The sequence below is a fragment of the Stegodyphus dumicola genome, chromosome 7 (genome assembly GCF_044657685.1).
Source record: "Stegodyphus dumicola isolate Sdum_Otavi_A_Nest chromosome 7, ASM4465768v1".
Classification (NCBI taxonomy): domain Eukaryota; kingdom Metazoa; phylum Arthropoda; class Arachnida; order Araneae; family Eresidae; genus Stegodyphus; species Stegodyphus dumicola.
The window spans coordinates 13,516,901-13,538,877 of NC_140774.1; the positions used below are offsets into that span (position 1 = coordinate 13,516,901).

The 21,977-nt window shown below is 35.0% G+C and overlaps 1 protein-coding gene across 4 annotated transcripts in view; it reads right to left on the reverse strand.

Annotated features, from left to right (window-relative positions):
- The window catches only part of LOC118180553 (uncharacterized), a 41,300-nt gene that overhangs the window by 18,813 nt on the left and 510 nt on the right, over positions 1–21,977 (reverse strand). For 2 of the 4 annotated variants that reach the window (XM_085819893.1, XM_085819894.1), the window contains exons 2-4: positions 21,591–21,661; positions 21,322–21,389; positions 14,316–15,248 (exon numbers count right to left, since the gene is read on the reverse strand). The gene's annotated coding sequence lies outside the window, so the exon portion shown is untranslated. Of the gene's footprint in view, positions 1–14,315; positions 15,249–21,321; positions 21,390–21,590; positions 21,662–21,763; positions 21,866–21,977 lie in introns of all 4 variants that reach the window. The other 2 variants (XM_085819892.1, XM_085819895.1) reach the window with 2 other exon arrangements.

Sequence of the window (21,977 nt, forward strand, 5' to 3'; positions counted from 1 at the left end):
AGCAGAATCCTCCTGCAGCAGCTAGTTCCGCTTTGAGTAATATCGCACCTATACTGATCCTAACGTACCAACTACCCAGAAGCCCATGTATATTCACCGAGGACAGCCAACAAGATACTAATAGATGCCTCAAGGACTTTGATCGAATCGCCAACTATAACTGGGATGAACAAATGTGTCTAGCGAACGTCATTATTTACCTTGGCAAAACCACTCGAAAGTGGTTCGATAATAATGAAGACACATTTACCAGTTGGACTGTTTCTAGTACTGCTCTTAAGAACACCTCTTCCTGAGCAGCTGATGTAAAGAACCGAGCTTAACGAGTACTACTCACACGTGCACAGTAAATCGATGAGACATCTGAAGCTTACATTCAAGATGTTCTCGCTCTCTGCCGAAAAGCAAATCCATCCATGTCTGAAGACGAGAAAGTGGCCCATCTCATAAAAGGTATTGCTGAAGATTTGTACCAGGTCCTGTCATCCCAGGACTATGACAGCGTTGATACCTTCGTGAAACGTTGCCGTCACATAGAAAGCCTTCGACGAAGATGTATCCGTTCTGTCACAATTCCAAACACTGCCTAATGTCTCCGCGGTGTCGGCCGATGAACTAAGGTGTATAGTACGTGCCATCATCAGAGAAGAGCTTCAGAAGGTCCTTCCCCAAGCACAGGGCTACACGGAAATAGAACCCGTATCACCAAATGACATAGCATCTGTGGTCCAGGAAGAGGTTATAGAGGCGCTGGCACCACTCACAGGAGCAGGTAGAAGCAAAAGCACTACCCAACTACCAACTTCCAGTTAGGTCGCAGCCAAGACGTGAAGCTAGCCAGAGAACTGCTCCACAACGTAGGACAGATCTGTGGAGGTCTGACGATAATGCGCCTCTCTGTTTTCATTGCGTGCGCCCAGGACAGGTGATCTGAGGTACTGTAGGGAAAGGCACCAGATATTTGAAAATGCAAGAGCCACAAAGACGTCCAACCCTCAACGGGACAGAGATACTGAATCTACATACAGCTTCGACAACGAACATGCACAACCTATTTCTTCCCGAATAAAGAGCAGTTCACCTTATCCGCAATGCTCTCTTAACCGCCGAAAATCGCAGTCACCAGTACGACGTTCCCCATGCCGAACCAATGAGAAAATTAGCTCAAGCGACCTGTACAGGAGGTGAGGCCGCAGATGAAGAAAATCCTCCGACATACACCACAGCCAAGTTGAAAAAGAATAAAACTTTTACCACTGTGAACGGACAGTGTGTGAAAGCCTTTGTTGATTCGGTTGCCGATTATTCTGTCATATCCGAAGAGTTACGTCAACAGCTAAATTCTCCTATGTTTGCTGAGAATCAACCTGTATTGAAAACTGCCTGTGGTAAAACTGTAGCTGCCTCGGGACGGTGTGTATTAAAAGTTGATTTGAATGGGACTAGGAAGTCATTTGAATTCCTTGTGTTTCCTTAATGTAGTCATCAAATGATACTCGGATGGAACTTTTTCGGTGCCACCGATGCCATTATCAATTGTGAAATCAAGAATTTACACTTGCAGAAATTCTTCCAGACAACAAGTACTTAAATAAGGCAGAGCCCTCCTTGTTTGCTGCAATCGATTATGTAATTGAAGCAAACACCTCAAGGCGAATATGTGCTCTGAATTCAGAACTACGGGAAGCAGACGGAGCTATGACTGTTGGAAATAGATTTCTGATGTACGAAAAGGAACTATCGATACCAGCTTCAATTGTCACTATAGAGGATGTTGTGGTAAATTATGGGTAACTAATTGTTGTCGACGAAACCAATTGATAGCGAAGGGATGAATGTAGGCTGTTTAATGACCATAAAAATCTGATGTGATCCTTGAACGGAATATTAAATTATACGCATTTTTTCTTGCATTTCATTTAAACTTATTGGATTGAATTAAATCTACTTCGCCAACAGTGCATAAACCACAATAGAATAAATGCACTCTTTAAAATTCACTATATTTGTTTACCATAGCGACACTCTGGCGCTAGGTTCACTTAATTTTTCGTTCATATTATAACTCAGAATGCACAAAATTTATACCTTTTGAAGAATTACCTTATCATTGCCACATGTTCTATTCAAATACTATAATAAAGCTAGAATGATGTATAAAAGAAATTAAACAAACAAAACAAAAAAGAAACAGTTTTTCACAGACGATTTAGTATTTCTCATTCAATTAATTCAGTTCTCACTTCGCGACAGGGCAAAAATACATAAAAATTCAAAATAGCTGCATTAAAAATTACGAAGTAAATCTTAAACACTTATTTCCTCGAAAAAATTCCAGAAAGGATTAAGCACGATTTAATTCACAATAATAAATGAAGGTGTTATTTTTGTTGTTGCAAAGCTTAGTCTCTGTAGATTGGCAACAAATCGACTATTCTGCCGTTTCAAATGTAAACAAATATGTCCGCCATGTTATTTAAAACTTAACCGCACCTAAACAGCTTTTAAATTGTTGATAATTGTACAAATATTGCTTCCGGATTTACGAAAGGCATAAAAATAACCGGATGATAAGAACAACATAATTCAATCATTTTTAAATCAAAAAATGTACAATTTACAAACACATATGAGTAAAGAAACTGAGATCACTATGCCGAGTAACACAGTGGATATATAATATATAAACATTTGGTGCAGCCGATTGCAACCAAAATACAAGGTGGACATCTACATGTCATAACAGTCCTATATACAAAATTTCAACACTCTGAGGCTACTCTTTTATGAGTTGTGTGAGATACGTGCATACGTTTGTACAGATGCCACAAAAAATTCTCTTCAGAATTCATTTTAAAGCAGTTTTATAATTTTTGGAGGAAAAAGAGTCTTTTATTCTGTCCTTAAGTACAGATGTCACGCAAAATCATCGTTAAATTGCATTCGATTGCGGCCAAAATGGATATTTTCATTGAAATATGCTGCCTGAAACTTTTCGCAATTACAATACTTCCTTTTTACTTCGTATAAGGAAGTAAAAATGACGCTATTTGCTTCCTAAGTGGTCAGGCTCCAGAAGGTTCTAATCTCAAGAAAACGTAAGAGAAATTTTCGATACGGATTTGACCAATGCTGAGAATGACGAGCTATTGAGTCTACTAGATGAATTTAGCGACATTTTTGACTTTAACATTATTGCGAAAAAATCCCGATGCAATGCAGTGAAGCACAAGATTGATACAGGTGACAGTGCACCAATCAAATAAAGGCCATACCGTGTGTCAGCCATTGAGAGGCGTGTGATTGCAGACAAAATGCAACGAATGCCTAAAAGAAGATATGATACAACCATCAGACAGTCTATGGTCATCTCTAGTTGTGCTTGTGAAGAAGAAAAATGGTGAATGGCGTTTTTGTGTCGATTACAGAAAATTGAACAAGGTAACTAAAAAGGACGTCTATCCGTTACCTCGCACTGATGATGCTTTGGACTGCCTGGCCGGTGCAAAAATTTTCTCTATAATGGATCTGAAGTCAGGCTACTGGCAAATAGATAAAGACAGAGAAAAGACAGCTTTTGTGACTCCAGATGGTATCTATGAATTTTAAAGTCATGCCGTTCGGATTATGCAATGCTCCAGCCACATTTGAACGGATGATGGACATGGTACTAAGAGGTCTCAAGAGGAATATTTGTCTTTGCTACCTCGACGACATAATCGTGTATGCACCTAATTTTGAAGAACATCAAAAGCATTTGAAGGAAATACTGAAATGTATCCAAAGAGCAGGACTGACGCTAAATTCCAGGAAATTTTCATTCAGCAAAAAGAAGCTGACTATACTGGGACACTTAGTCGATCAACATGGGATATATCCCGATTCACAAAAGGTAGAGGCTGTAGCAAAGTTCCCTGTTCCGAAAAATATTGCCGATGTCCGAAGTTTTCTAGGCTTGTGCTCCTACTACCGACGATTTATCAAAAATTTCGCAGATATCGCAAAGCCCTTGCATGACTTGTTGAAGAAAGATGCAAAATTTTCTTGGAACGCGTTACAGATTGAATCTTTCACAACGCTCAAAAGCCAGCTGAACAGTGGCACTGTTTTGGGACATTTTATTCCAGACACAGAAACCAGGATACATTCTGACGCTAGCGGCTATGGCATCGGTGCAGTACTGGTTCAGATCCAGGATGGGAAAGAAAGACCAATAGCCTATGCATCCAGGTCCCTTACTGCAGCTGAAAGGACCGAAAAAGAATGCCTTGCCATCATCTGGGCAATTAGTAAATTCAGCCCATTCCTCTACAGAAAACCTTTCATGGTAGTCACATATCACCACTCTTTTATGTTGGCTGACCAATGTTAAGGATCCATTTGGAAGACTTGCATGGTGGGCTCTCAGGTTGCAGGAATACGATATAAATATCGTCTACAAGAGCGGTTGCAAACACTCCAATGCCGATTCACTATCAAGGAAGCCTTGTACAGAACCAATAATTGAGAACAATGAAGACATCCCTTTCTTTGCAGCGATTGTACATTACAGAAAAGAGCAGCAGAAGGACAAACGATTAAAATCCATCATTACAACTCTCAAGAGAGGTGACGCATATCAAAATTATCAAATAAGAAATGGTATACTGTACAAAAGAAGCTATGATTCTATGGGACAGCAATGACTCTTGGTGATAACAAAACAACTTCGTAGCGAGGTTCTAAGAAGTCTTCATGATGCTCCAATCGCTGGCCATCTCGGATTTGGCAAAATGTATGATAGAATAAGAAGGAAGTACTATTGGCCAAGGCTATATGGAAGCACACGGCGGTATGTATCACACTGCCGAGAATGCCAAAGACGGAAATCACCGCTGCAACGTCCACCAGGACAGCTTCATCTGATAAAACCTCCCGACACACCGTTTACCAAAACTGGAATAGATCTACTTGGACGCTTTCCCGTTACTCGAAATGGGAACCGGTGGAATATAGTTTGCACAGATTACGTTACCATATTTACAGTCACAAAGACAATACCGACAGCTGAGGGCACCGAAATTGGAAGAAATTGTACTGAAGCATGGTTCCCCCAAAGAAATGATAAGTGACCGAGGACGCAACTTCCTATCCAAAGTTGTTAAAGAAGTAATTCATCTATGCAAGATGTCTCATCTTCTGACGATTGCTTATCACCCTCAGACCAATGGCTTAACTGAAAGATTTAATAACATACTGGCAGACATGTTGTCCATGTACATAGAAGTTGAACAGAAAAAAATGGGATACTATTCTACCATTTGTAATGTATGCCTATAACTCAGCCAAACACGACACAACGGGATTCAGCCCATTCTTTCTCATTTATAGCAGAGATATCCAGACTCCTCTCGACGTAATTTTCCCATACAGTATCGAAGATTCCGAAGATAGTTATGCCCAACATCTGATCACTAGAGCTGAAGAAGCTAGACAGCTTGCAAAACTCCATATTCTTAAAGCGCAAACCACAGACAAGCGTAGATATGACGAGAGACATCAACCTGTCAGCTACAACATCAGAGACTTTGTCTGGGTCTTCACTCGAGTACGAAAGGTTGGGCTATCCGAAAAGCTCCTAAGACGTTACTTTGGACCATATGAATAACACAACAGCTCTCTGACATGACGTACGAAGTATGGAACAAAATAAGAAACAACGAAATTCAAAAGACATTGTTCACATATTGAGATTGAAGCCCTATCTTGATCCAAAAGTACAGCTAGACAATGATAGAAAGACCAATATTTCCAGACCTGTTACAAGAAGCCAGACCAGATCGCAGCGGGACACTGCTTCTTCCTAAGAAGGGGAAAATGTAGCGAAAATTGCTCTTTTCGACCGAGCTTCTCATAGCTTAGCGGAGAAGACGCAGGACTCGAAACCCGAAGGTCCCAGGTTCGAAATCCATCAACGGCAAGATGCCTGATAATTGGTCTTTATGTAAATTTCCTTCTTGTTAATGTTATCTTATTCTTATTTATGTAAATTTTGTTCTTATTCTTCCAGAACATTCCAAGTTTGGAATGTTCCAGTATATTGAACAGCTGTATATAAGTAGCTTTTCATTCAGTTCAAGTTAATAAAAAGTTTTGAGTTTAGACTTGAGTACTTGCCGGTTCATTTGTAGGATCCCCTCATCTATGCGACAATATAATACATTCTATGTGATATTTTATAACAATCAACGCAGTGAGCATAATTCAGTAGTATAATCTTAAAATGTGATCAAGAAACCATAACTCATATTTAGCAGAGAGTTACCTAAATAAGATACATGGTATTCTTAAAAATGAAAAATTAAAGTGTTTTGTTCCTTTACATGAACGCAAGCTGACATTAAGAACCATAAATTGCTTAATAAAAATTAAATGCTGTCTTCAGGTATAATTATTTACTTGTAACAGACGGTGGGTGGAGGCATTAGGATCATTGGGCACGATTTTATATGAATTCAAGTGATCGTATGGTCCGGTAGGACTTGTGTTATAAGGTATTTCTACTGCCTTCTTGGCATGCCTTTGTGGTGTGGTGATCTGCACGCTCAGCGTGTAATTGAGAGGTCCGTGGTTCGATTCCCTACGAAGATGATTCCTAATTTTTAATCTCTCCTGCTTCCAATAAATATTGTTTCTATAGTGTCTTATGATGCAAAAATGTTTCTTCAAAAGTGTAATGTAAAATTATCTAAGTTCACTTCTCTTATTTCGTCTAAGGATGGAGAATTTTAATTACTTGAGAAAAAAAGTGTGTATGTCTAGACTTCCTATGTGCTGCTGCTATAATTACAACATGTGCTTGATATTAAGTCTAGATTTTCTATAATTACAACATGTGCTTGATATTAAGTCATCTTCAAGTGGAAGTGCTGTCAATTGTCTGGCTGGTGACGCCGACGTTTGGCAAGGCGAAATATCTCTGACACTGAATTGAGAGAGGTGGGCGACGACGTTCTGGCTTTGGTGCATCAGTCGATGGACACCATTCAAACACTGGGGGGGGGGGAGAGATCTACGTCAGTTCTCAACGATTTTATGGTAAACCTGAAAAAAATTCATCTGACGGCCAAAGAGAGTCACTGTTAAAAATTCTGTAGAATATTGGTTGACAGTGTTAAAAAAGGGCGGGAGAGTTGGCATTTATATTTTGAAAACACTTGTAGCAATTAAGTGCAGTGCTTCGCTCTTGATGTTGTGTCTGTTTAATTCCTGCTGGCCGAGAATTTGAATTCACACTTTTTCAAGTTGGAGAACGGGATTAAAATAATTAATTATTTTGTTATTTGTGGAGATTTTAACTTGAAGAATTTAATATTGGGGTTGGGGCAATTTGAATGATGATTGGGGAATTTTAACTCAATATTTTATTTTATTTAACAGTTTTAAATGATTCGAATTCCTCACCAGGGATTTGTTGAAGAAAATAGAAGTAAAATTTAATAATTTGATGCTTCACTTTAATAAATGGTGTTGAAGAGAAAATGGTGGTGGTGTGGTGGTGTATTTAATTATGGCAAAGCACACTAGGGCTATCTGCCTAAGGGGAGGGATGCCTTTCGTGGAGGACTTTCTAAGGGAAACTGGCTCGTATACACGTTACACATGGGGAAAACCACGAAAACGCCCATGCAGCCAGCCCGTTCGCGGGATTCGAACCTCAGACCGAACTACCAGTGTTCAGCGTCTTTACCGCTCGGCCGCTGGTGGGCGTTGAAGAGAAAAGATGGAGGTCCTTCGCAAATTACGAATTGATGGGAAAATCTGGAGTCGTGGGTGGATTCATTCAGGTATCTTTGAGTCTTTACTGACTTTATACAACATTTCAATTACAGATGAAATTTTAACAGTTATTTTTAAACCGAAGGAAAGATATTTGAAAATTTCTTCACAGGAATCTTTTTATACCAATAGTTATCCATGTTACCATTGCTTAGGGTGGCAGGGCAGGGGTTTGGATCAGATTAACGTTGGATACCACGCAGCGAGCTGACATTTGGCGATCATTCGTTGTTTTCATATAGTTTTAAGTGAGGTGTTGTATTAAAGAATCTGTAGGGACTGTACAAATTCTTTGGTTGTATGTCATGTTATTAAAAACTACCAGGAGCCAGGAGCATTTATCAAGTCTCGCAATTCTGGCAATCAAAATTCAAACAGCACATCAAATTAATTGACAATGCCATAGACTTATTTGCAGAACAAAAGGCTCACAGAGTAAAATTCAAACAGCACATCAAATTAATTGACAGTGCCATAGACTTATTTGCAGAACAAAAGGCTCACAGAGTAAAATTTTAATTAAGAGCATTAGGTAAGAATTTTAAAGAAATAAGAATTATGAAAAGAAGTACGAATACTAACTTTTTCTATCAGCAGTAGCCCATATTGTTGTTATGTACAGCTAATGAAAGTTAGTTATGTAATTAATCAGCTCATCTGTTGTTCCAACTAATGCAATCCATTGTTTGTAACTAAATATTATTTTAATTTACGACTGCATATTTGGATGAACATTAGGATTTGATTATTTAAGTATGTTATTCATAAAAAGGAATTTATAAAAAGGAATTTAATTATTCATTGTATTAGTGATTTGTAACCTGTATATATTTGTTTAAGCTATTATAGGTAATGAGCATTTTCTATTTTTCGTACCATTATAAACTGCTTTAGTATTTAGTATGAATTATTTTCCATTAGTTTGGCTACTTATTATTGCAAATATTACAAAACTCCATATTTCAAGCAAAATGTAAATTTAATTAATACGGTGCAAAAATAGTCTTTTCTGTGAATATGTAAATATTTATTATGATGTCGTGCTACGTGAGGATGATAGTAGAGTTCTCGAGTTAGCCTATATAAAGGCGCTATAGTGAAATGAAATTTTAAAGTACCAGGTTAAAATTGCCGTTAATTTACAGAAATTGGTGTGTTAATTATTGAATTCATTTCATTTGTGATTTATAACTTGTATATATTTGTTTAAGTTAGTAATTAGCAATTTGTCATTTCTATTTTTTGTACTATGCAGAACTGCTTTAGCATTTAGTACTAATTCATTTTCCATTCGTTTGGCTAGCAATTGTTTCAAATATTGCAAAACTGCATATTTCAGAGAAAATATAAATTTTATTATTACAGTGCAAAAATAGTATTTTGTGTGAATATGTAAGTATTTATTATGCTATGAGGCTGTGTGAGGATGACAGTAAAGTTGAGTAACCTATATAAAAGCGTTATAGTGAAATGAAATTTATTTTAAAGTGCCAGGTTAAAGTTACTGTTAGCATAGAGAAATTGGTATAAAATTGCTCAATCTATTGCATTGTAATTTGTAATTTGCTTATATTTGTTTAAATAAATTTATTTTTTAGTAATGTGTGATTCCCATTTTTGTATTCTGCTGTACTGAATCATTTTGTATTAGTATCATTTATTAGTACGAGTAGTTATTGTTTGCAAATATTGAAAAAAATGCCTGCTGCAGGAAAATGTAAATTTGACTATTTCAGTGCATCGATTATTTAGGAGGGTTTGCACGGTTTTTTAATTATGTAACTTTTGGTACATGTATCAGGCTACCAATCGCTGAACAATAAAGTCTGAACACTGGTAGTTCGGCTGGGGGTTAGAATCCTGGTGAATTAGCTGGCTGCAAGGACATTTCCGTCATTTCACTCATACGTAACTTGCATTCGAGCTAATTACTCTTAGAAAGTCCCCAAAGAAAGCATCTCTCCTCTTAGGCAGATAGCAATCTTATGCTTTGCCGTAAGTAAAGACTAAACCATTTGTTATGTACATTTCTTATATAACAAAACTAGCATATTAAGAATTTCTTACTATAAAATAGATTTTATATTTTATCTCAAACTGTACCTATTAAAAAACTGTCTATTAAAAAAATTAAAATTTGTTAGAGAAATTTGAAGGAACATGGGTAAGGGCGGCAGTTTACGTTTTTACGCCACCTAGGAAAATTGCTAAATCCGACGCTGGCCAAAAATATACTAATATTTCAAACAAACCTTCTAAATGATGAAACTCACCATCAAATGGTCTGGAAGAATAGAAGAAAGTATTAATAATTCACTAAATCCTGAAAAACGATAACATGCACCTACAAATGATCTGGAAGATTAGAATATACAAATAATTCAACAAACCTGCCAAATGGTAATACATTTCTGCAAACAATGCAGTAGAACAGAAGAACATATTAATAATTCAATAAGATAACACATAATTACAAATTACAAGGAAGCCTAGCATATACTAATAATATTTCTATACTACCACTGACTTAAGTGTCCCACCACAGAGTTTATGACTCTTAAATCAACTAGAAAAAATTTTTTTAGCATTATTATCATTATTTTTCTCTCTTAAACCTATTTAACACATTTGTTTGTAAGAAAATGAGAAGACTGTATTTAAATAAAACAATTGACTTTGTTTTATTTAACACCGAACACTTTCATCTCTTCAAACATAATCTGACATTTAATTTAACATGAATGTCATACAGTCAAAAGTCTTTAATCCGGACCTCAAAGCTACAAACTTTCTGCAATTTTTTTTTTTTTTTTTGAAAAAGAATTATAAATTCTTTGCTTAGCATGTATAACTTCCAGTGACAGCAGGAACACAATAACAATGATGTAAACCTAGGATGGATGATGTGAATATAGTGTCCTAATATAACTGCCTGAGTGTGGATTGGTTTTTTAAATTTTATAGTGTTTGTTTTTCAGTATTACTCTTGTTTTGAAAGCCAAGTATCCAAAATTCCATGAAATCAGAATAAAATGGCAGATTCGTATTAATTACAAACAGACTAACAAAAGAATAAACATTCTTTTATATATATGCATATAAATCAAATTATTGTACTATCACAGGTCCAACTAGTTGCTAGTATAATAACTGAAATGAATGTGTTTATTGCTTTTGAATAAATTTGAAAAAAAAAATAATAATAATAACTTACGCTTTGCTGAATGATAACAAGGAGCCACGTAGAAGATAAAAACTATTTAATTCAGGCAATAGCAACAAATTTCTATTAAATTGCTGAGTTTGTTTATTAAACTCAAGACAAATATATAGTGAATGGTAATACATTACTTTTATATCGCTTGAAAAAGTTATGCGCATGCATTTATGCATGCGCATAATACGTTTAGGCATGCACTTTTAATGTATAACGGACGGTATAAGCTAAGCTAAAATTATGTAATTATCTATTTCATTTAATGTTGCAGATTGCGTTGTTCTTTAATCTTCTGCTTGGATACGGCTTATTTTTTGCAGACTGTTAGAGCAATTTTATAAAAGTAAGCTTGAACTTTCGATTATGTCAAAAAGAATTTCCGATTCTGGAGCTGCCAAAGGATCTACAACATGAAAGCATGTTTTGATGTCCATCAAACAAAAAGTGGAATTGCTGCAAAAAATGGATAAAGGCATATCCTTTGTTTCTCGAACCATTCCGAAATCTGTTTTATCAATTTCACGCTTCTCTCTCTCTCTCTCTGTGTGTGTGTGTGGGGGGGGGAGGCGTCGCGATGCACAATGAACTGGAAGTTGATCTGTCAGCACTATCCTTACCTTCAGGACAGATGTTTTTATTTTATTCGGTTTATAATTCCTTACTAAATGTAGTATTTCATCTCAATGTACTCTGTCTTTGATATGATTTAAATCAAATTCCTCTTCCTAATAAATATCATGAATACACATCAAATAGTTTTCTGGTTGCAATTTGCTAATTTCGACTATGCGTAATGTGTGCTTTACGCATGCACATGTTGAAAGAAATGTTTAGTAAAGTAAACAAATAAATATTAAGTTTTTTTTTTTTGTAAATTTTGATACCCTTTAGATTATAATTGCTCTTTATTTTATAAATTACAGTTTCATATTTTTAATTTTATAATTTCTGCATGCCATCTTACTGAAAAACCGATAATCCAGATTAAAGACTTTTGACTGTATTTATCTGGTAAAGTGATAGGAAAGCATTTAATGTGAAAAAGCAATGTTACTATGTTAAAATAACAATATATCTGTGATCGCACACTTATTTAAATGTGAATGGCTAATTATTGTAACATTTATTAACTTATTCTTCTGCCTTTCTTACTAGGTTAACAGAGACAAAAAACATATTTTAACTAGCAGAAGTACCTGTTGTTGGCCAGACTTTATGCTGAGAAAAGATGTTCTATTTAGGGAGGCTTCCCCACCCCCTCTAAATCTCAGATCGACAGTGATCTTTATTTTATTTTGGTTCAAGGCAAGTTGTGCAAAATTTTATTAAGCTTCAATAAAACCGTAGAACTTAGCACAGTGCCATGTAGTAGTTCTAGTAAAAATGATACTTATTATGTCTCCTTTGGAAAATCAAAACACTGGCTGAAATCTTCACCGTTTTTGAAATAATCCCAAAAAACTAACAGACAGCACACTTAAATTTTGCCCTTGAACATTCTACACTGTTTTAAAGAGTAAACGAACATGGTACCATCTAATGATTTTGGTAAGAAATGCAACGGGAATGCAACAATGGTGACATAATCTCACAACTGAAATTGTGACAATTTTTTTTTTTTTTTTGAAAAAGAATTATAAATTCTTTGCTTAGCATGTATAACTTCCAGTGACAGCAGGAACACAATAACAATGATGTAAACCTAGGATGGATGATGTGAATATAGTGTCCTAATATAACTGCCTGAGTGTGGATTGGTTTTTTAAATTTTATAGTGTTTGTTTTTCAGTATTACTCTTGTTTTGAAAGCCAAGTATCCAAAATTCCATGAAATCAGAATAAAATGGCAGATTCGTATTAATTACAAACAGACTAACAAAAGAATAAACATTCTTTTATATATATGCATATAAATCAAATTATTGTACTATCACAGGTCCAACTAGTTGCTAGTATAATAACTGAAATGAATGTGTTTATTGCTTTTGAATAAATTTGAAAAAAAAATAATAATAATAACTTACGCTTTGCTGAATGATAACAAGGAGCCACGTAGAAGATAAAAACTATTTAATTCAGGCAATAGCAACAAATTTCTATTAAATTGCTGAGTTTGTTTATTAAACTCAAGACAAATATATAGTGAATGGTAATACATTACTTTTATATCGCTTGAAAAAGTTAGCAAGCAATATAAGAGGAAATGACTCCTATATTTACTAAATAGATAGGATGAGGATTATTTATACGAGATTAATGAGGAAAATTCCCCCTTATCAAACAAGAAAAAAATAACTGAAAAAAAGATAACAGTAATATTAGCCGCAAAACTGTTAAGAAAAAGGGAGAATTGTACGTACACATAGCAGTAATTTAAGAAACTTTTTTTTTTTTAAATCGAATGGCGGGCATTTGCCTCTTTTCAGCACTGGCCATCCCTAAAACCAGAAGTGGTGACCATTTTATTGTGAAGGTACCTAACAGGTGGCTACCATTACCTCCTATATGGGGACAGACAATTTATATCCATGCCTTCTCCGGGATTCGAACTGTGGGCCTTTGGTATCGCAGCCGGCACTTCCCTAACCACCATTCCGTTTGGGTGGCATTTTAAGAAACAATTTTAAATGATTAGCAATAAAAAGAACTGCACACATGGACAAAAACTGTTACCAGAGTTTTCCATCCAGATCAGTGATATTCTAACTAGGGTTGGGATCATGAAATTTATTGTTGAGATGCGAAGTAAATAAAAATCCTAAAAAATTTGAACTGATGGTATTTAACTAAGTCACCATGATTGGGGTCACACTGCCATAAAATTTGAATAATACCGATCCATATTAATCAAGAAAGAAAAGACTTCTAATCAGAAAAGAAGAATGCCAATGCTTATTTATCGAGTAGACAAAACATGGATTACAGTGCTTGCTCTCATTTATATGCTTTTGTGCAAAGTCTGGCTTTCATGTTAAAAAAACTATATATATTATACAAAAATGATTTTGTACTAGTTTCAAAATATATCATGGTATTAAATTATACAATATTATCATCATTTGAAAATAATTTGCCTTTATTTCATTGTATTTTCTGTTTAACATTAATAAAATTGTAATAAAAAAATTTAGGAGTTAAAAAGACAGTTTTACAATTATTTAAATTTATATGAGAGAACATCATTACATTACATCATTACATCAGAAAGTTAAAAAGCCAAGGTCCAAAATTATTTTTACTTTCAATTAAATGGGAGCGAGAGGGAAAAAAAGATTTATACCTCTGAATTCTAGTCGACAACTTGAGCAAAATCCAAATCTTGTTCGACTACCTGAGAATCATAGAAATTATGCTTATTTTCAGAAGCTCAAAGAAATTCTGCTCAGTCACTTCAGATAAATCGAAAATCTCATGGACATGCCCTAGGTGATCAAGCAGAATTTGAAGTTCAGATATGTTCAAATTCTGCCTGATCACCTGAGGCTCATCCAATTTCAACTTGACGTTCATCTAGATACTGCTTGATCGCTTGAGGCACATTCCAATTCTGCTCAATAACCTGAAGCGTGTTACAATTCTGGTCGATTGCCTGAGGTGCATTCCAATTATGCTTGATCACTCGAGGTGCATTCCAATTCTGCTTGATCACCAAAGGTGCATTCCAATTCTGTTCGACTGTCTGGGGCTCATTCAAATTCTGATCTATCGCCTGAGGCTATCAAATTCTGATTCAAATTCTGATCTATCGCCTGAGGCTCATCCTAACTCTATTCGATCTCCTGAGGTGCATTCCAATTTTGCTCGATCGTCTGCGGCTTATCTCAATTCTCCTCGATCACCTGAGGCTCATTCCAATTCTGCTCGATTGCTTGAAGCACGTTCAAATTCTGTTTGATCGCCTGAGGTGCATTACAGTTCTGTTCGATTGTTTGAAGCGTTTTCAAATTCAGCTTGATCACCTGATGGGCAATCCAGTTCTGCTTGATTGCTTCAGGCACTTTCCAGTGCTGCTCAACTGCCTCAGGTGATTTTCAGTTCTGCTCTATTACCCAAGGAGCATTCAAAAGCTGCTTGATTGCCTAAGGTATATTATACTCCACTTGACTGATTGCATTATATTTCAAATTTACTTCAATGCTATAGAGATTGAATAAAACTCTTCTTTCACTAATACTAGCACATGCTAAGTAGAGTAGGCCATATGCCAGTATTGCTAGATAAAAAAGAAAATGGAGAAAATATAGATAAACTGAAAACATTATATGAATAAAAGTCAAACAAAAAAAATTAGACCTACAGAACATTCAGAAATATGTAAATTCTATATTAATTAAATTATAAAATGAAAATTTTTCTCTTAAAATTCATCGCATTATTTCATAATGCATAAGTTTGATTGTGATGCTGACTTTTTTAGTAGTTGTTGGTGACTGTAATGGCTTTGCGGTTAAAAAGGCACCATTTGATAAAACAAAACAGAATAGTTATTAAAATAACATTAAAGCATAAGCAGAACACTGCTCCTACAACAAACAAACAGAGAGCACTTTGTTCCCCTATGGTAAACATTCACTTCACTCCCCAAGCGGCAAACATCCAGTAACCTTACATCCAGTCACAATAAGAAAAAGAGGAGAGGCTTGGGAGAAGAGGCAAAATGTGCCAAGTGTGCTTTGTTGACTGCCAACAGTTGTCAGATATTACAGTGACTTGGTCTCGTTTAGTTGATTACGGCAAAGCAAATGAGGGCTACCTGCCAAAGGGGAAGGGATGTCTAAGTGGAGGACTTTCTAAGGGAAACTGGCTTGTATACACATTACACATAGGGAACAACATGAAAACGCCCATGCTACCAGCCTGTTTGCAGGATTCAAAACTTGGACCGAAATACCAGCGTTCAGTGACCTAACCGCTTGGCCACTGGTGGGCCAATACTACATTGATTACAATATTTTATTTATGACTTGTCCATTTTGTTCGAATTCAGAAGAGATGTGTAGGCACTTCATTTATGGTGAAGGTTTCCAGTTCTTAGAATCAGGTCACCTAGCAGAAAGTCATCATCTTGTTAGGTTCACAAACATTTGAGAAAGTCTTTTTAAAAGCTCTAACAGCTTTTTCATATGAATACGTTACAAAGTAATGCTTAGTAATAATAATAATAATAAAAAAAAATAAAAAAAAAACATTCTGTTTTGGAACAATCCATTTTTGTGTCGAACCAAATAAATAGTGTTTAAAGCAACATCATAACCTGCAACTGGAACTTCAAGCAATACAGTACAAAGTCGGTAATCCGGACTCGTCGGGACTTTGATTCCGGATTATAGATCATCAATTTAACTCTTTCGCATCGAGAAACGACCAAATCTCTTTTCAACAAACATCGAAAACGTCCATGTTTACGAATTTGTCTTGGAATAGTTTTCCTTTCCCCCTTGCTGCTCTTGGAGGTTTTTCTGCGGTTTCTTCCATTGTGTGCAGTTTCACCTTAGGGCCGGATTGCACCTGCGAACGTCAATAGTTTTCTGTATTTCTCCTTTATTTGCTTCAAAAGAATGATTGACATGTCTTTTAACAACTCGCGAAACCAATGAGCCATACACTAACGTGGAGGGGAAAGAACTAAGTAGAAAATAAACAAGGCGTTGGGGTGGTTTGCCGTTGCCTGAATGAACGGTGCGAAAGATGCGAAAAGAACTTCGATGCGAAAGAGTTAAATATAGTAAGATGACATGCAGAAATTATACAATTAAAAATATGAAACCGTAATTTATGAAATAAAGAGCAATTATGATCTAAAGGGTATCAAATTTTACCAAAAAAATATTTATTTGTTTACTTTATTAAATATTTTCAATGTAAGTTGTTTAAGATGATTTCAGAAAAAATTCAAAAAGTTCCTTTTTCTTTTTTTTTTTGTGTGTCATCCAATGCCATACTCCTCGAATAATTTTGAGATGGATATGCCTTTATCCATTTTTTGCAGCAATTCCACTTTTTGTTTGATGGACATCGAAATATGCTTTCGCTTTGTAGATTCTTTGGCAGCTCCAGGATTGGAAACTCTTTTTGACATAATCGAAAGTTCAAGCTTAATTTGTATAAAATTGCTCTAACAGTCTGCAAAATATAATAAGCCGAATCCAATTAGAAGATTAAGGAACAACGCAATCTGCAACATTAACTGACATGCCTTAGAATCAGTAAAGATAATTTTAGCGTAGCTTATACCGTCCGCTATACATTAAACATGCATGCGTAAAGCATATAAAAAAAAGTTTGTGGCTTTGAGGTCCGAATTATAGATCATTCCGGATAATGGACGTCCGAATTACGGACTTTGTACTGTATATTTTATTGGTAACAGAATACCAATGTCATCCACTGAAGCAATTTGCCATTCAAACCAATGTCAAAATACCCCAATTTTTTAAAGTTTGATATGTGCAAGTTTTAGATCACCTGTATAACAAAATTACTATGGGTAGAGTAGACTTTAAGGTACCACTTGTACTATGGCGAAGTTGTTGTTTGAGTTATCGCCAAGTTGTTTGATTTATGGTAGCCTGAGTAGTTGAATGTTATGGAAACCCTATTGTGACATAATCGGGTACATGATTCTGGGAAATTTTGAATCATGGAATGTTTTGTAAGCGTTTCTGTGGTGTGTGTTGCTTTGATTTTTTAGACGGTAGAATGGCCAAATGTAGTAAGATTAATTTGATGTTTCTGTACGATTTGGAGCGAAAGGGGAAAAGAGCTTTAATTGACTGGTGTGTAAATGAAGGTTTACTGAGTAGCCATTATAAGTGTCCTGTATGTAGGAAGGATATGCGTCTAGCCGAACGTAAAAACCGTTTAGATGGATTTGAATGGGTTTGTAGGAAGAAAGGTTCAAATGGTCACTATGTGAAGCGTTCAATCAGAAAGAGTACCTGGTTTGAAAAAAATCATTTGAGTATGATTGATATTTTGATTTGTACATGGTTCTGGGTGTACGAAGCAAACTTGAAAATCATGGTAAGTGAATATTTGCTTTTGGTAGTGCTTAAATGTATAACATGTTTTTCCTTTTTTATGTTATTTTATTGTTTGGTTTAAAATGTATTTTATTGAGATTATGTATTTTTTGTTTGCCTATATTGTAGAATTGGGTATACCTTTGACTTTTTAAGTGAAAATATATCGAAGTGTACAGGGACAAAGTAAGGGGAGTGTGCAATACAAGTTTGTGCAATTCTGGGATTTTTTTTTAAAGTGAAAATAGGTCAACATGTACATGGATAAAGTTAAAAGAGTACACAATGCCATTTTTATGCAATTTGGGGATTTTTTTTAAAGCGAAATTAAGTCGACGTGCACATGGATAAAGTCAAAGGAGTGCCCAATGCCATTTTTGTGGAATTTGGGGATTTTTTTAAAGTGAAAATAAGTCGATGTGACATGGATACCGAGTTTGTGCAATTGTTTTGTCTGGTTATTTTGGCTTTGTGCAAAAATCGCCGCTTCGCAAGCCAAAATAATGAGTCAAAGAATTGCACAAAATCAGTATCCATGTGCCGCCAAGGGGTACCCTAAACTATATTTTTACCAATTACTATATGTAAGCAACCATAATGCAGCTTCAGTGCATATTATTCTAAATCTTAAAACATAGAATACAATAGACCTTTAAAGGCAAAATATTGCTCTAATCAATACGAATACTTTTTGTTCTGAATTGAACATTTCACATCTCTTGCATTCTGCCCTACAGTAATGGTACAAAAGTAATAGTCACTTGAGAACAGGAAACAAATGATACACTTAAGTTTTCAGACATTATATTATAGAAAATAGCTTTATTTTGCTATTTAAAAATTGCGTAGGTTATTCAGAAAGTTAGCAGTACCCCTATGTAAAAATTTTCTGTTAAAGGCTATTTTGATGAAACTGTCTGGCACTTCAGACAGTTTGCTGTATCGTGTGACATATTTATCAGTAGTTGTATAAAGTTTATGGTGAAAATGCAATGCCGAGTGAAGCTATTGCAAAGTCGTGCGACATGTTTGAGAACGGACGTACAGATATTGACGACGTTGAGAGCCAGGGAAGACCATCAACTGTCACTAATTCTGAAATTGCTGCTCACGTGAATGAATGCATTCTTGCAAACAGACACATAACAATAGACGAAATTTCCAATGAACTGCATATTTCTCATGGAAGTGTGCACAAAATTATTGTTGATCAGCTTCAACTTCATAAAGTTTGTGCTCAATGGGTGGTGCCTCATCTACCGACGGAGGAACATAAAGGGAAGCACTTTGAAAGTGCGTTAAAATTTCTGCAATGTTACCAAATGGAAGGAAATGAGTTTTTGGACAAAATTGTGACAGGAGATGACACTTTGATTCACCACTTCTCACCTGAAACAAAATGTAGCTTCCTCGAGTGGAAACATTCCACTTCCCCAATATGAAAAAGTGTCGAACTTTTCCATCTGCGGAAAAGGTAATGCTGATGCTGTTTTTCGACAGAGAAGGTTTGGTCCATACAGAGTTCATGCCGAAGGGTGCCACAATTAATGTATCTTCTTATTGTGAAACACCAAAAGATTGCGACAATCACTTAAAAAAATCGATGGCCAGGTCATTATGTCGAAAGGCATTATGCTCTTACATGACAATGCAAGATCGCAAGCAGCAAAACAAATGTGCAACCTTTTGAAAAAGTTGAGGTAGGAAATGTGATCTTATACCCCGGACCTTGAAGCAAGTAACTTCCATGTTTTTGGTCCCATGAAAACAGAACTTTCAAAGCGACGATACCACTTGGATGATGAGGTGAAAGCTGCAAACCAAGAATGGTTATTGGATGGGATTTCTTTGCAGAAGGCATCGAAAAATTTATACCTTGCCTCGACAAATGTTTAAATAATGGAGGTAATACTGATGAAAAGTAGATTTTGAATCGAACTTTAAGATACAAATAAAGTTATAGTAAAATTTCTATCCTGTTTTGTTTTCTTAAGCAGTGCAACTAACTTTCTGACTGACCCTCGCACCTGGCCCACTTTTGCTTGCATAGCAGCAGCAATACAAGAAACCATCACACTATATTAAGGAAAACCACACAGAACTGGTTCTCAGTTTGTCCAAAAAAGATAATACAGAGATGTTTTCAAAGAGGCACTGATCAATCTCATGTTTAGCATTTCTTATGGGTAGGCCCTTCCTTAACTTATTCCTATAGGTTTCTCAGCAATTAAGAGCAATGCAAAGGTCAGTCTTACACATTTAGAAGAAGTAAGTACATTCTGTAATACTGACACATAGTTAGCAAAGTTTTAGATTCTATTTTGTTACACTGCTTTTACTATGATGCAGATTTTAATACATTTATAATTTTCTTTCACTCAGTTTTGTTTTCTATTCTTTATTTATATGTGTGGTTTTTGCTACGAGATCAATTTCAAGTTTGAATATCGATAGATTCTAAAACTAAATTTCAGCTCATTATTATAATTGTGCATTATGCCGCTGAAAATTGATCAGTAAATACATAAAAAAAAAAAAAAAAAAAAAAAAAAAAAAAATTAGAAAAGGATTGTAATTAATTTCAATATATCCTCCTATTGATGACGTTATGTTGGATTTCATAAGGATAACAGCAGGTATTGGGAACCTCATACATTGATATGTTAAGAGTCTCGATGTTAATGAAGATCATGTTAAAAAATAAAATTGGTTTCACATTATTATTTCATGCATTCTTACTTCTGCAGCTATTTGTAATCTAGTCACTCACTATCCTACATGCAACATAAGAATGTTTTTCAGATATAATTATATATATATATATATAAAAAGAATTTTAATTCAGAGTTAAGTTCCTTAACAATCACAACTCAGTATTAGATAACAACTGTAAATGTAGCACTGCAATTCGAACAAAGCTTTTGAAACAGACTTTCCCTGAAAATTCAGACTATTTACATGAGACGTCCACATAAATGCACAAACATATAAATACATTCTTAACCTAAAATTTCTTTAATAAATTACTTTAAGACAACTCTCATCATATGCTTATATTATTCATAAAACAGCCAAAAATTCAGGTTTTAACAAAAACAAAAATACCTACAAAAGAATGACAAACAGAAATTTTATAACTTGCTTTAGGCTATTAAATGTATGCTATTAAATAAATATAAATGAATAATAAAATTCTGAGAATAACCAATCAAAGTATAATTAACATCCAATTAAAATAATTTTTATAAGGATATTAAAACTTACATGTTTGGTGATATTTCTAGAAAACAACCTTCTGGATTCACTGTTATTCTTTCGAGCCTTGTTATTACCTGTAAATGTAAAAAGTTATTAAAAAGAAGTCTGCTGTTACTCCTTGAATTATCAGTTTTGAAATTTATTAAAAGGAAAAACATTATTCCAACATGCTCAGCTCACCAAATGATAATAAGCAGTATTTGGTGAGGCATCACATAAAATAAATTTTTGTTCATTTATGGTTAAAAATAGTACAAAATAAATCTGCTATTTACCATTAGCCACATTCAAATGCCCAGAGGAAATTATCTCTGACGTTCATGAAAAGAACACCGGTTATTGAATTCTATTTAAAAAACAAGTAAAAGAATTAATAAAAAAAAAAAAAAAAAAAAAGAGCTTTAAAGAGATATAAATGAAAACACTTATAGAAAAATTATTGACAAACCAAAAGACAGTTGGGGAAAAGGTCAACCACCAGTAGATGTAGTAAAATATAGTTATATGCTGACCATGCTGAAGAGGCATGAATGCAAGGTCCAAAATAGAACTAAAATTGTTTTGAAAAGAAATACTACTCTTAGTTTGTCCTAAATTGCATAATCAAAATTTTCAGTTCAATGAAATGACATCCAAGCAAATTTATACAAGGATGGCCAATT